The sequence below is a fragment of the Salvia miltiorrhiza genome, chromosome 2, assembly GCF_028751815.1.
Source record: "Salvia miltiorrhiza cultivar Shanhuang (shh) chromosome 2, IMPLAD_Smil_shh, whole genome shotgun sequence".
In the NCBI taxonomy this organism is placed as follows: domain Eukaryota; kingdom Viridiplantae; phylum Streptophyta; class Magnoliopsida; order Lamiales; family Lamiaceae; genus Salvia; species Salvia miltiorrhiza.
Window position 1 is genome coordinate 50816481 of NC_080388.1, and position 15297 is coordinate 50831777.

The window sequence follows — 15297 nt, forward strand, 5'->3', positions numbered from 1 at the left end:
GAGAATAAGATACACGTAATTGTAATCCCACTAATTAAGGGAAAGATATTTATAAAAAGATTAACATGACTTTTCTACCCAATAATTCATTTATGCGAAAATTACATGCATAAATTGTGGAGAAGATCCATCTGTTGATCCATTGAGATCTAATGGCATATAATAGATCTTATTTTAAAGTCTAATCATGGTTTTTATTTTAGCCTCCCCCTATATATATATATATATATATATATATATAGGGGCGCGCTCCAGTGAGACCCCCTATTTTTCGTGTAACATGAGTACAATGAATAAGACATATAATACAAATGAACAAAACGTATATCTAATGAACAAGATGTATATACTGATCAAAAATAAAATTTAAAAAATTCGTAATGAATAAGACATATATACTGATGAACAGGACCGTATATGCTGATGAACAATGCAGTATATACTGATGAATAACAAAATTTAAAATATTCTGCTCCTTCCAGGATTCGAACCCTGCGAAAAAAAATCACCCTCCAGATACAATATCAGCCATAAGATTGATAAAATAAACGCACCAGATCGTGCCCTAGATCTCACTAAAATTAGGAGGTCTCATTGGAGCGCCCCTATATATATATATATATATATATATATATATATTATTCAATAAACCACCCTTATTTTAAGAATTACGAACCAGCAAAAATGCATGAATTTTATGTATAACACGCATGAATAAACTGTATAAATGTATGAATTGCGAAAAATAAGTTTTTGCTACCTTTGGAATTCGAACTCAGGACCATGAATTTATCCAACAAGGTGATGAATCAACCGTAGATCTTGATGATCTAAGGGTTTAAAATGGTTCCTAATTTATATTTTAAGAAGCGTTCTTATTTTAGCCTTCCCCTATATATATATATATATATATATATATATATATATATATATATATATATATATATATATATATATATATATATATATATATATATAGGGTTGGGTTCCGGTGGATCCCTATGCTTATAATAGATCCGTAGATCCAAATCTAGACCACACATTTATGACATGTGGCGCATCAAGATGGTGACACGTGGCAAGGCATTTCAAGGCAAAATCTGGAGAGGGGTAAAATTGGAATGTAATTTTCGAAATTTAAAAAAAAAATTATATTTTCTCAAAATAGGTATATTTTATATGCATAAAGTTTCATACGAGAATGCATGAACTTTCATATAAAAATGCATAAAGTTTCATATAAATATGCATAAGATTTCACCTCACCCTAACCCCAACCCCCACACCCCAGAACCCCATCCCACCCCAGAACCCCACCCCCACCCACCCCCTACCCCCCACCCACCCACCCACCCCCCCACCCCCCCCCCCCAAAAAAAAAATTATTTTTTTAAAAACTGATTTTCTGACCACTGACCCACCCCTACCCCCACCCCCCCCACCCACCCCCCACCAAATTATTTTTATTATTTTTTTATTTTCTCAAAAACTGATTTTCTGACCACTGATCCCCCCACCCACCCACCCACCCACCCCCCACCCACCCCCCCAAAATTTTTTTTTTTTGAAAATCAGTTTTTAAAAAATAAAAAAATAATTTTTTTTTTGGTGGGGGGTGGGGGGTGGGGGGGTGGGTCGGTGGGGGGTGGGGGTGGGGGTGGGGGTGGGCCAGCAATTAGAAAATCAGTTTTTGAAAAAAAAAAAAAAATTTTGGGGGGGTGGGTGGGGTGGGGGGCAGGGGTGGGGTGGCGAAACTACCAGATTTATTAAAATGAAATGCATTTTTTGTATAATTTAATGCATTTTTATGTGAAAACTTTATGCATTTTTGTTTGATTTTATATGCATGTGAAACATGCATATTTTTGGGGGGTGGTAATGGGGAGGGTTGGGGGGTGGTGTGGGCTGGATTGGGGGGTGGTATGGGGTGGGGTGGTGAAAATACCAAAACTGGAAAAATTAAATGCATTTTTCTGTTCAAAGTTATGCATTTCATGTGAAAACTTTATGCATCTTTGTGTGAAACTATATGCATCTAAAATATATATATTTTGAGAAAATCTAAAAAAAATATATTTTTTTTAATTATTAAATCCGAAAATTACATTCCAATTTTACCCCTCCAGATTTTGCCTTGGAATCCTTGCCACGTGTCACCATCTTGATGCGCCACATGTCATAAATGTGTGGTCAAGATTTGGATCTAGGGATCTATTATAAGCATTGGGATCTATATGATCTCATTCCTATATATATATATATATATATATATATATATATATATATATATATATATATATGAAGAGGTTCTAATAAAAACCTCTATTAAAATGAAAACTAGGAACCTAATCTTGGCCTTTTAAATATTTGATCTCATGGTTAGGATTTAGTCAACAAAAGAAATTGTGCATCTATTATATTTTACTGTGCACTTAAAAAATATGCAATTTATGCAATTGAAACCAACAATGCAAAATACTCAAGCAAATCGAAATTGTGTATCTATGCAATTGAAACTGTGCATCTATGCAATCGAAATTGGTTATCTGTAGTTTAATCTCAGCCCTCTATTTTATTTAAATCAATGGCTTTAAATTGGTTCAGGGGTGTGAGTGGGGTGGGGGTGGGGCAGGGGTGGGGTGGGGTTCAGGGGTGTGAGGGGGTGGGGTGGGGTGGGGTGAAATCTTATGCATTTTTATATGAAACTTTATGCATTTTTATATGAACCTTCATGCATTTTCGTATTAAACTTTATGCATCTAAGATATATCTATTTTGAGAAAATCTAAACTTTTTTTTTAATTATTAAATCCGAAAATTACATTCCAATTTTACCCCTCTCCAGATTTTGCCTTGAAATGTCTTGCCACGTGTCACCATCTTGATGCGCCACATGTCATAAATATGTGGTCTAGATTTGGATCTATGGATCTATTATAAGCTTGGATACTACCGGAACCCAACCCTATATATATAGGGGAAGGCTAAAACAAGAACGCTTCTTAAAATATAAATTAGGAACCATTTTCAGCCCTTAGATCATCAAGATCTACGGTTGATTCGTAATCCTGTTGGATAAATTAATGGTCCTGAGTTCGAATCCCAAAGGTAGCAAAAAATTATTTTTCGCAATTCATGCCTTTATACAGTTTATTCATACGTGTTATACATAAAATTCATGCATTTTTGCTGGTTCGTAATTCTTAAAATAAGGGTGGTTTATAGAATAACCACCCCCTATATATATATATATATATATAGGGTGCGGTTATAGTGAGAACCACACTTATCGTGAGAACATAAGAACCATTAAAATGAATGCATCTACTATATAAATTAATGCATTCGCTATTAAATTTAATGCATCCGAAAATAATAAATTTTTTGCTCCCTTCAGGATTCGAACCCAGGATCTGCATTCATCCACCAAGATGATGCATCCACCGTAGATCTTGATGATCGAATGGTTTAAAATGGTTCTCTGTTCTAATTTTATTTAGTGGTTTTTATTTGAACCTCTCCCTATATATATATATATATATATATATATATATATATATATATATATATATATATATATATATAGGGTGTGGTTCTAGAGAGAACTACATTATTTGTGAGAACGGGAGAACCATCAAATCTAATGCATCCATTGTAAAAATTAATGCACTCGCTGTTAAAATTAATGCACTAATTTTTTTTTAAAAAAATGCTCTCTTCAGGATTCGAACCCAAGATCTACATTCATCCAACAAGATGATGCATCCACCGTAGATCTTGATGATCGAATGGCTGAAAATGGTTCTCCGGTCTTATTTTATTTATGGTTCTTTCTTGAACCTCTCCATATATATATATATATATATGGGAGAGTTCAATGGAGACCACTCCCCTATATAGAGAATGAAGACCAAATCTGGTTCCTTGATCTAACTTAATCTAATGGTGGTAATTTAATTGATTAATTTTATTAATTTTCATTTATTTTATAATCAAAAGGTTAAGCATGTCATTTTCTATTTAACCCTAATCTCACTCTCTCTCTCATTCACGCTCTCTCTCTATCTCTCTCTCTCAATCACTCTCCCCCCCTCCCTCGCCGCCTCCATCTCTGCTGCTCCGCCGCCTCCCCATCTCTCCTGCTGCTGCTCCGCCGTCTTCCTCCCCGCCACCTTCCTAATCGCCTCCATCTCTCCTGCTGCTGCTCCGCCGCCTCCCCAATCTCCCTAAGCCGCGCCAGACCAGCAACGCCGCTCCCCCACGTCCGTCCCTCTCTCCTCAAAATCGCCATCCCTTCCTGCCTTGGTAATGGTCGTCATCGCAGGTGGAGCTACTGCCACCGCACCCTAGATCCCTAAATCTGCACCATTTTCTTTCGATCTCCGGGATCTCCGGCGACCACCGCAGGTGCCATGACCACTGCCCTCCAGTTGTCGCCGCCTTCTCGCACCAGTTCCAGTCACCACCGTCCATGATCTGCCGCCTCCAATCCCAGATCTACCGCTTCCCCTCCATGATCTGCAGCGGCCTCCACGCCCTAATGGAGACCGATCTCCCCTACCGAGTTAAAATAGCGCCGGACAGAGAAATCACCCCCTATTTTCGATTTTGTGAGATGAATTTTACCATTTTGGTGGCTCTGTGCTACAAAATTCGTAAATTATGTTGGTTGTAAAGTCCAGTTGGGTGTTAAAAGGTAGAACCTTTGTGTAAATTCTGTTGGTTGATTTCTGCAAAAATAATGGAAAAATTTGGTTGATTAAGGAGTTTGAACCTAATGTTCGTAGAAAATATTAATGAACGTACTAATGTTCGTTGATATGTTCGTAGAAAAATGAATGAACATACTAATGATGGATGATATGTTCGTAGAAAAACAAATGAACATATTAATGTTCATCGATATGTTCGTAGAAAAACAAATGAACATACTAATGTTCATCAATATGTTCGTCGGAAAACAAATGAACATGCTAATGTTCACCTATTATGTTCATTGACGGATCAGGTCCCAGAATTGGAAGAGAGTAATTTTCGGGATTTGTTCAACCAGATGCCATAATTCGTGGATTTGAGTGGACATTTTTGCCCTTTTTGGATTAAATAAATGTAATTAACCATTATTTAATTACATGAAAAATCAAATCAGGAAATAATCTGGATCATTGATTGGATTGAGATGAATGGCCTTGATTTGGTCTTCATTTTCTATATAAGAAATGGTCTCCATTGAATGCGACCCTATATATATATATAGGGAAAGGTTCAAATAAGAACCACTAATAAAATAAGAACGGAGAACCATTTTAAGCCATTCGATCATCAAGATCTACGGTGGATGCATCATCTTGGTGGATGGATGCAGGTGCTGGGTTCGAATCCTGAAGGGAGCAAAAAAATTATTTTTTTCGGATGCATTAAATTTAATAGCGGATGCATTAATTTGTATAGCAGATGCAGTAATTTTATCGGTTCTTATGTTCTCACGATAATTGTGGTTCTCACTATAACCGCACCCTATATATATATATATATATATATATATATATATATATATATATATATTGAATTATGCAACTTGTATAACAAGAAAAATCGGTGAATTTTCGATCAACAAGAAAAATCATGATTTTTATTCATGCATGTTAACAAAAAAAAAAAACGTGAAGCTTTTGGCAATATTGGCAATAAGAAATGTGATGATTTTTTTTTTTGCTTTAAATTTAGGTCATGCAAGTCAAAATAAAAAGATTCATGTATGTTGAGAAGATTCATGCACGTTGTTCTTTTCATATCACCAATTTAATTCACACTATAAAGTAGTCAAACGTCGAAAATATAAAAATATTTAATGAAATTAATGTTCGTAATATATATATATATATATATATATATAATGATATATCAAAATTATAAAATAAAAAATATATATAAATGGTAAGAATGTCTTTTTATATTCAAATGTAATAAATTTTCACGTTTAATCCCGATTAAATTGATCCAAATAGCATAATAATAATAATAATAATAATAATAATAATAATAATAATAATAATAATAATAATAATAATAATAATAATAATAATAATAATAATAATAATAATAATAATAATAATAATAATAATAATAATGTTATTTGTATCAATTTGATCCGGTTAAATAAATCTTAAATTAATTTCAACATAAAAAAAATAATTATTACCCTTTATATATATATTTTATTAAAAATATATATAAATTTTCATTCCTTTTTGAGAAATATATTAGATTATTTAAATAAAATTATAATATTATGACTATTTTGTCCTCATTGATCCAGATTGATTTGATTCAAATAGATTTACCCTAATAACAATAACACCAACAATAATAATATAACGACTACGTATTGTGTATTATGTAATAGGTAATTATCTTTCTTTTTTTGGCCTAATCAACAATTTTGGATCTATTATTGAATATTATATTCTTATGACTTTATTATCTTAATAGTTGATTGAATATTAAATGAATTAGTCAAAATGCTTTCGTAACCTTCTGTGCATTAGAATTAAATTGAGGTTTTATATAAAAGAAAGAAAAAAGAACTAAAAGCCCTTGAAAGCACAAGATCGCAGACTAGGGGTATGAGACTTGAAAATGAGCTCGTCAATTAACAAAAAAAGCGAATAAGCAAAAAACGCAGGATAACCTAAAAACTTCGCTAAAAACCCATTCGCACAAACACCTAACAGTAAGGAAAACCCATGTTGGTGTGGAAGTTAAAAGACATAATTAAAAATTACATAAATTTAAAAGTTGATTAATTTGCACCCTTATGCCTTACGAGAATTGCCACAACCCGTTCTCGAAGGAATTCGAGTTGCTCCGGTGTCATGTTCGACGTATCCATGAACATGATACGGTCATCGTGGATCTCCCTCTTGAGACAATTCTTCGTCTGGTATTCTTCGACAATTTTGTCGAGAGTGGTGCTCGTCGAGCCCATGAATTCGATACATTGGGGCGGAGCCTTCGAGCTTTGCGACGTCGTGCCCTTCGCCGCCTTTGCCGCTTTGTTTCCCATTGGCCGGAAAGACGAAATTTTCTCGCCTGAGGCCAAGGTAGTGAAGTCGCCGCTCTCACTCGTCTTTGTCCACCACGCATTTATCCACTTGAATGAAACATCCTTGCTATGCGAATCATGTCTAAGTGCCCGAATGATCACTTTCCGTTGGTCTCGACCCACGTCGCCTCCCAAAGCTTGACCTCTGAACTCACACGGGCCCAGTGAAATATGATTTGCCGGAGGTTTAACGACGTATTCAAGATGGCGTTTACTTTACCGACGACTTGGCCCTAATAGTGCCCGCCTTTTTTATCGACACCACGAATGGCGTCGTTGGTTTCCTCCACCCACACCCGAGCGATGAGGTTGGTGTCCTCAAGGGTGTAAGAGTGACAACCCTTCTTCTCGCCTTGTGGCGATGTCGGCGCCGCCTCCTTGAAAGCCCGAGCCTTCTGGCAGCCTCGTGGTTGTGGCTTCGCCTCTGCCTTGCCCTTGGCCTTCGTCCGTCCCTTCGGTCTCGTCGCTTAAATTAACTGTCAATAAGTCAGGATGATAGTATTCACTGGAAAGAGCACCGGTCCAATAAGGAAAAAAATAATCGGGAGTATTTGGGTTGTTGGGATCCATCTGAATTTGAGAGAGAAATTAAGAGATGAAATAGGTGAGAGATTGGAGATAGATGAGAGATTGAAGAATGAATTTGAAGGTAGGGGGAGGAGGTATTTATAGGAGAAGAATTTTTTTTAAAAGGTAAAATAGGCAAATAGCCATTGGGCAAAGAAAAAAAATTAAAAAAATTAAAGTTGCTACTGATATTGGAAAAAAATTTAAAAAAAAAATTCAAATTCGCGCATAACTGTTACAATTCAAAAAGGTCGATTTATTTATTTTAGTTGCGCGTGTAATACACGCGATTGCACAAATGGGTCGATGAGCCCGATTCATCCACATGAGCCACAACTCGAGCTGGGGAGACTTGCATCAATTGGCTCATCGTCACAACCGACTCGAATAGAAGTGATAAACCCCCTGATGTAGGTGCTCTTAGTGCATTGTTATTCCTTTTCTTTTCCTTCTCTCTTTGTTTTGAGAACCTCCAACATTTTCTTCTTCTTCTTTTTTTTTAAAGAAATTTAAAGTTTGTTATTCTCTTTTAACTTTAATTATGTAATATGAAAAATATAATTTTCGATACATAAAAGGCACTTAATACTTGAATGTAATTAAAGTCTGCTTATTGATTTTTTATTAAATCTTTAATTATATTTCAGAATTATAACGTTAAAAATACAAATAATTAGTTTAATAATTATAGTAAATTCTTTAAACATGCTAATGTACATTAGCATGTTTCGAAATTATTGGAAAAGTAGGATGCCAATGTTCACATCTCCAAAGAATACAATAATTTAACAAATAATTGTCATAAAAAAGTTAAAATAAATAATTATACTTAAATAATAATAAACCATATTTCATGACAAGGACAATAGTGTCATATTTAGCATTTATCTATCAATAGACACGAAAAATGTCCAGAATGATTATTTATTGAACATACTATTAGATTGATGTATGTAATCATTATCTATCAATAATAGTATGATATATTTGTAAAGATGTCAAGTCAACCATATACAATATCCAATATCCATTACATGTTTTCTTTCAATCATTCTATATATTCAACACTTAAATACAAAGGAGAAAAAAATATTACATTTTCAAAGGTGGACACTAAAAGCAGCAGGAACTCATATTAAACAAAACTTAAAAATCCCTTAATCTATAATTGCACCATATTATAACGGTAAAGCCCCCAAATCAAGGAAATTATCCAATGTGGTAACGAAACGTAAAGAAAGGCCGTGCAATGAACGCGCTGGAATGTGCGCGTAGGCGCCGTGCAACTAATTAGAGACCGAAAGCAGAACAAATGTTAGTGGGATGCGATTTTGGTGAGTAGAAAGCACGTGATCACCCCACGCTGTCGCCCTCGCTTAACCGACACGCGTCTGTGTCTTTTTTCCCTCATCACTGTGGTAATGACACGATTTCATGATTCGTGCCCCAATTATTTGTTGCAATTTTGAATTTTTCTTCGTTCACTTATCCACTAATTGCTTCGTCTTTTTTTTTTCCTTTTTTTTTTAATAATTTAACAATATTAAATAACACAATTTAAAGATTGCGTCATAGGGGACTCGAACCCAAGACCTTTAGCCTTGAACATTAATCTTTTACCGCTTGATCAACACATGCACACTTCTCCACTAATTTCTTTTCAATAATTTAATACTCACACCTTTTACCGTAAGACCGAATATATAGGTGAGATTGATTTGGCCCAACCCAATCAGACGAGCACTACTAGAATATAAGGGTTTTAGCCACACATAATTTGTGACACATAATTATGTGTGGCAATATACCCACACATAATTAAATATGTGTGGGTAAATTCATTAGACAGTTTTAGATAGTTAATGACATTTAATTATGTGTAGGTAAAAATATTTAGTCACATTTATTTTTTTATTTTTTATTTTTCGTTTAACTCTTAATATATTTAATGCTGACGTGGATGTTTTAGCCACACATAATTTGTCACACATAATTATGTGTGGCAAAATACCTACACATAATTGAATATGTGTAGGTAAATTCAGTATACGATTTTAAATAGTTTAAGACATTTTATTATGTGTGGGTAAAAAGATTTAGTCACATTTAAAAAAAAAAATTGTTTCTCTTAATATATTTGTCAAACAAGTTTCTCAATCAGAATTAAAATTAATTTTGCAAATATGAAACTTAGAAAATAAATATGAATATAATATCATATAATAAATATGAATTTAATATTTTTATTTAAAATTGTAAAAAAATGGATTATCATTTAAATAAAAATGATTAATATTTATTAATCATTTAAATATTTAGCAACTATGAATTTTTTTGTTATAAATAAAAAATAAGAAGGATTAATATTGTATAATGATTTTTATTCAAAAGTTATTTAAATAATATAAGTAAGATACATTTTGTAATTTTTTTATATAAGAAGTAATTTATAATATAAATTATTATTTTTATTTAAAATTATTTAAATATTAAAAAAATTATATTGCATATAAATATATAAAACCATTAAGAACTTTTTTTTAAACTTATGATAAGTAATGAGAATTAAACTCATAATAAAAATATAGATGAAAACTATCATTATATATTTACATTACATTTTCATTGATTAATTTTATATCTGTAGTGTTCCTAACCGCACTTAGTAAAATTTCAATTTAGAATTACTCCTGCACACCTCGAACTCTAACCGCCCTATCCCTCACACCCACTCTCTCTCAGGCGTTGTCACGACGGACAAATGAGAAGGAATCCTCACAATCTTCACCCCTCTGCTCGGCTATTCCGTCTCCCGTCCTCTACCTCACCATTCAATCGAAAATCGTGGCGCCGCCTGCTTCTGCTCGACTATTACTCAGTCACTGTTCTCCCAGCCGCATCACCACCACCACCGATCGTACGTCGCGGCTATTGCAGCCGCCTTCAACCGCGCTCTCCCTTGGACAAAAAATCAAAGCTACTTAATTGTATTACTTCTCGTTTTTGACAATCATGATTAAATTTCCTTGCTTCGCTCGTCCTTTGTGATTGCAGGTTTTCTAGGACATGCATTATTTGGGTAAAGATTGGGGGATATATTTTTGTGATGATGATAATGGGGATTCTGCAGATCGGAAAGTGCTCTTAGAGGTAAATAATTATAGAAATTATTAACATATAAGGTTATTTTGAAACATGTTGATTATGCAATTTAGGCAGAATAACTTTCTTGTGACTCATTTCATGATTGGAGTTTGTGAGCTAACTTCGATGGCTATTATACTGAGATATATTTTGATGATTGTCAGGTTGGTTTTGGTTTTGGAGCTGGTAATACTATTTTTTCTCTGATTAATTGTTGCCTATCCCATGTTCTTTTGCTGACTTTTTCTGTAAGATCTGTATTATATTGAGAATAGATGAAATGATAAATTTAGGATTCAAGCTCAAGTAATTATCCACTTATACTCACTCTTGTTTCTTCTAGCTTGAGAATCGATTCTTTCAATAACTGAAATTGATTGATTAAACTAACAATTGGATCAATTATAATTTTTAAGTTATTTTTAACTTTGTTATTTGTACCTTAAAATATGTTAAATTGTGTATGTTGACTAATATCTTGTTTCTCTTATCTTGGCAGGAGTCATTGAAAAAGTTGTCACGATGATTAATCAATGTTCAACTCTTCCAATGTACAATGGAGTGACTTTTTGATCAAGAGCTTGAAGAAAAATTATGAGTCCTAGATTAAGTGCTTAGTAATTTAGACATTTAAAATTATATGTAGTTAGTAATTTCAGACTTGTACTTTGATTTTGTTAAATATTTTTTTATGTAAATGTTCTGTATGATATTCTTGTTACATTTAATGTGTTGAGTATTTGATTTTTGATTTTTTTTTATTATAATTATAATTATGATTATAATTGACTAATAAAAGGTTATAATATTTGAAAATAGTAATATTTTTTCTAAAATTCAATTACTAAAAAAATATTTTTCTCCACACATATAAATATACCTTTAGTGACATATATATGTAGGCAAATATTTGATGACTTACCCACACATAAAATTTGCCACGTGTAAATGCCATGTCATTTCCACATCATCGCTGCAGTATATCATAAATATCTTTTCTCACACATAAAATGTATTATTCGTGACATATATATGTGTAGGTAAATGTTTGGTGATTTACCCACACATATACATATGTGTGGATAATACCCTTTCTTTACAAAGTTTTACCCACACATGTTGACATTTGACTTATGTGTGGGTAAAAAGAAACAGTGACACATAAATATACTTTTAGCCACACATCCATGTGTGGCTAAAACCCTTAATTTCTTGTAGTGGAGCCCAATCAGAGGAGCAGGAGCAGGAGCACGGGTGCGATAGGAGCTGTGAGGAGAGGACATGGTCGCGGCGGCTGGGGAGGGCGGGGACGCAGAACGGGCCTGGCAGAGCAGCGGGGACGCGAGCAATCGAGTAATTATTGTTATAAGAAAAAGTAATAATAAATGTTTCAAAAACATTACTCCCTTCGTCCGCCAAAAGTATTCCACAATTACTATATTTGGCGTCCGCAAAAAGTATTCCACTTTCCTTTTTAAGTCATGGTCCCACCATCCACCTTTATATTTTATCCTTACAAACACTCTTTATTTACAAAAAAACACACCCCAAATTCAATCTCAACCACACATCTCATAAAGTGGTGGGACCCTTTCTCCACTACATCAATATCATCACACATTTTATTAAACTCCGTGCCCGGCCAATGTGGAATACTTTTGGCGGACGGAGGGAGTACTTTTTTTCATTTACGTTGATTATTACTTTTCATCACAATAATAATAAATTCGAGCGATAGTGTACTTATTTTGGTCAAATTAGTATTATTGTAACAAAAAATATTTTTTAATTTTTTGATAAATTAACAGTATAAAGAAATTTAAAGGCTGGCCCACAGGAAACTCGAACTCAAGACCTTTGGCCTTAGGCATTAACCCCTTACCGCTTGGCCAACACACACACACAACAAAAAGTAATTATTGATATAAAGAAAGATAATGTTTATACTTTTCTTCATGTCGATTATTACTTTTCATCACAACAATAATTCCTTTGAATTATCCGACCCAGACCCGTGACCAGATCTACCCCGGCCGTGCTCAAACTCGCCTAGACCCGCTGTTGGGTCCCCTGAGGGTTGAAAGGACAGGTGTATGGGGGGGGGGGAGAATACACATGTAGGCTATCTTCGCAAGTTCATTCAACTTGAATTTGAATCGGAGTAGTCTTGGAGCTTGTTACTTCTGCAGCTTTACACCAAAAGATGAAGTTTGGTTCTTGCAAGGATGGTCGTCAAATCCTCTGCATTTAATGCTCCGTACATGGCATTTAATGCTGCGTGTCTGATACTCCCCGGTTCAATCGAGAGTAGAGAGGTTGTTGGCACTCTCACTTTGCTTCAATTCTTCGATGACATGAATCCTTTGAGTAGCTTCTGACTAGTACTTGCATTTAATCTTCAGTCAGGGAATGTCTCATGATGCTTCAGTCGGAATGACTTCAGTTGGGCAGTCTTTGTCTATTAGTCAGCAAGCCAGAAACCTATTCTAAGCACTTTAAATTCTAACACTTGAGTTCAACGAAAAAGACTAAGGCTATAGAAAGGATCTAATGGATTTTGGTATCATCAAAATAAGGGCAAATATATTTCATTCATTTCCCTACACCCGCGCTCCAGCCCTGACTTAACCTGCCTGATCTATACACTCGGTCTGACAGAAGAATTTTGTGATGTGAGAAAATGTGAATGCAATTTGATTTAACGCAATTCAGTTCTCTTCAAATTAATAGATTGAGGAGTTAATATACGCAAATAGATATAAGTGTGTAACTTGAAAATAATAATAAAAAATTAAAAGGGTTAATGTCTAAGTCTCAGAATTTTTGCTGAGTTGTGTCATAAAAAAAATAGTATCACTATCTGATCTCATGGGATGTATGAGAATCGTTATAGTTAAATACAATAAAAATTAATAATTCACTTATAATCAATCAAATAAGATAATATATTTGATGCATTGTAAAAAAAAATAAAGAAAATATAATAAGAAAAGGTAAATTGCGAAAAGAATAAGAGGGAGATGAGTTAAAATAATTTTGTTAAAAATTTCTAATTTCTATAACTTTTAAATTTTGAAATTATTTTTTGTATAATATATATCAAATTAAATTTATTGTCATTATATTTAATTTGATATGTATATATGGATATATATTAAATATTCTACCATTAATCAAATTACATTATCTTTTAAAAGAAAATAATATAAGAAAAGGAAAGAGAAAATAAAAATAAAAATGTAGGATAAATGTGAATTGTAGAAGAAAAATAGGCATAATTCTTTTTTAAAAATGATACTAGAAAGTATCTGTTAAAACTGTACTTTTATTTATTATATAGATATAAAGATAGATTGATATCAGATTTTTAACATAAACAAAAGAAATTAAAATTAAATGAAAGAGTTTAGTGCCTCAAATTACCACAAGTAACACTGTGAATTCGTAAGAGTGATGTTAGTAGAAATATTGATAACAGAATATCTGTTGGGTCCCGTAGAATTACTGAACTAGTGTATGGGGGGATGGGGGAATACACCAGTAGGCTATTTTTGAAACTTTAAACTTCTTTTGTAAACTGATGTAAGTATCAAAATTGATACTGAAGTGAACAGTGTAAAGTAAGATCAGTTAAGAAAGGGTGTAGACTGATAGTGATATTGGTTCAGTAGATTAACTTCAGTGCGAGGAACTTGTCGACACACTGATAGTTCAAGTAAGGTTTCAGCCTAATCAGTTTTAAACAATCAGAGAAGTGTTAGAAATCTTACTAACTATCCAAAGATTTTGTTAGTTAGACTGATAACACTTGGAGTGGAAACGATTTTATGAAATAGCCTTTATGTGAATCACTTTGTCAGTTCTTAGGGTTTTTCTTTTCACTTTAACAACTTCAGTATGAATAAAAATTTGTGCACAGATAAGAGAAATGTAATTACTGAAAGCAATAAGAACACAAAGATTTTTACGTGGTTCGAAAAATAATTTCCTACGTCCACGGTCAGTTGACCACACTAACAATTCACTGGTGTTGTGCTTGCGGGTGCACAACAAATCTTGCTTCTGAAACTCAAGTTTCAGAGCCAACACACTAGGTTGGACTTTTCTCTTTCTTAACTCGCTGTTGCTAAGACAACACACGTCTAGCTTGCAGTGGTTAAGATTCTCTGAGCTCAGACAACCGTCTTGAACTCACTCTCTATCTCAAACACTCTTCTCACTCTGGTAGAAAAAAGTTCAGATCTCCAACTATAGATTACTGAGAACAAGCTCTCAAGTAATCGAAATCTAGGCTAAGGATGAGAAATATGTGCCTAGAAGCTTCTAAGAGAATGTTTGTATATCAGGTGAACTGATATTTTGCAATTGAAATTCTCTTATTCGATTCAAGGGTATTGGTTAAGTTTAAGCTGAGTCTTTAGTTTGGCAGAGCTTCAGCGTATGTTCTTGAATCGGTGAGGTCGAAGGTTGAATCTTGAGCT

The 15297-nt window shown here is 33.7% G+C and overlaps 1 long non-coding RNA gene across 1 annotated transcript; it reads left to right on the plus strand.

Annotated features, from left to right (window-relative positions):
- Positions 1-10340: 10340 nt before the first annotated feature.
- On the plus strand, positions 10341-11564 carry LOC131011182 (uncharacterized). The gene is made up of 2 exons (XR_009096779.1): positions 10341-10822; positions 11316-11564. It is a non-coding gene; the product is annotated as an uncharacterized LOC131011182 (long non-coding RNA).
- Positions 11565-15297: the final 3733 nt, after the last annotated feature.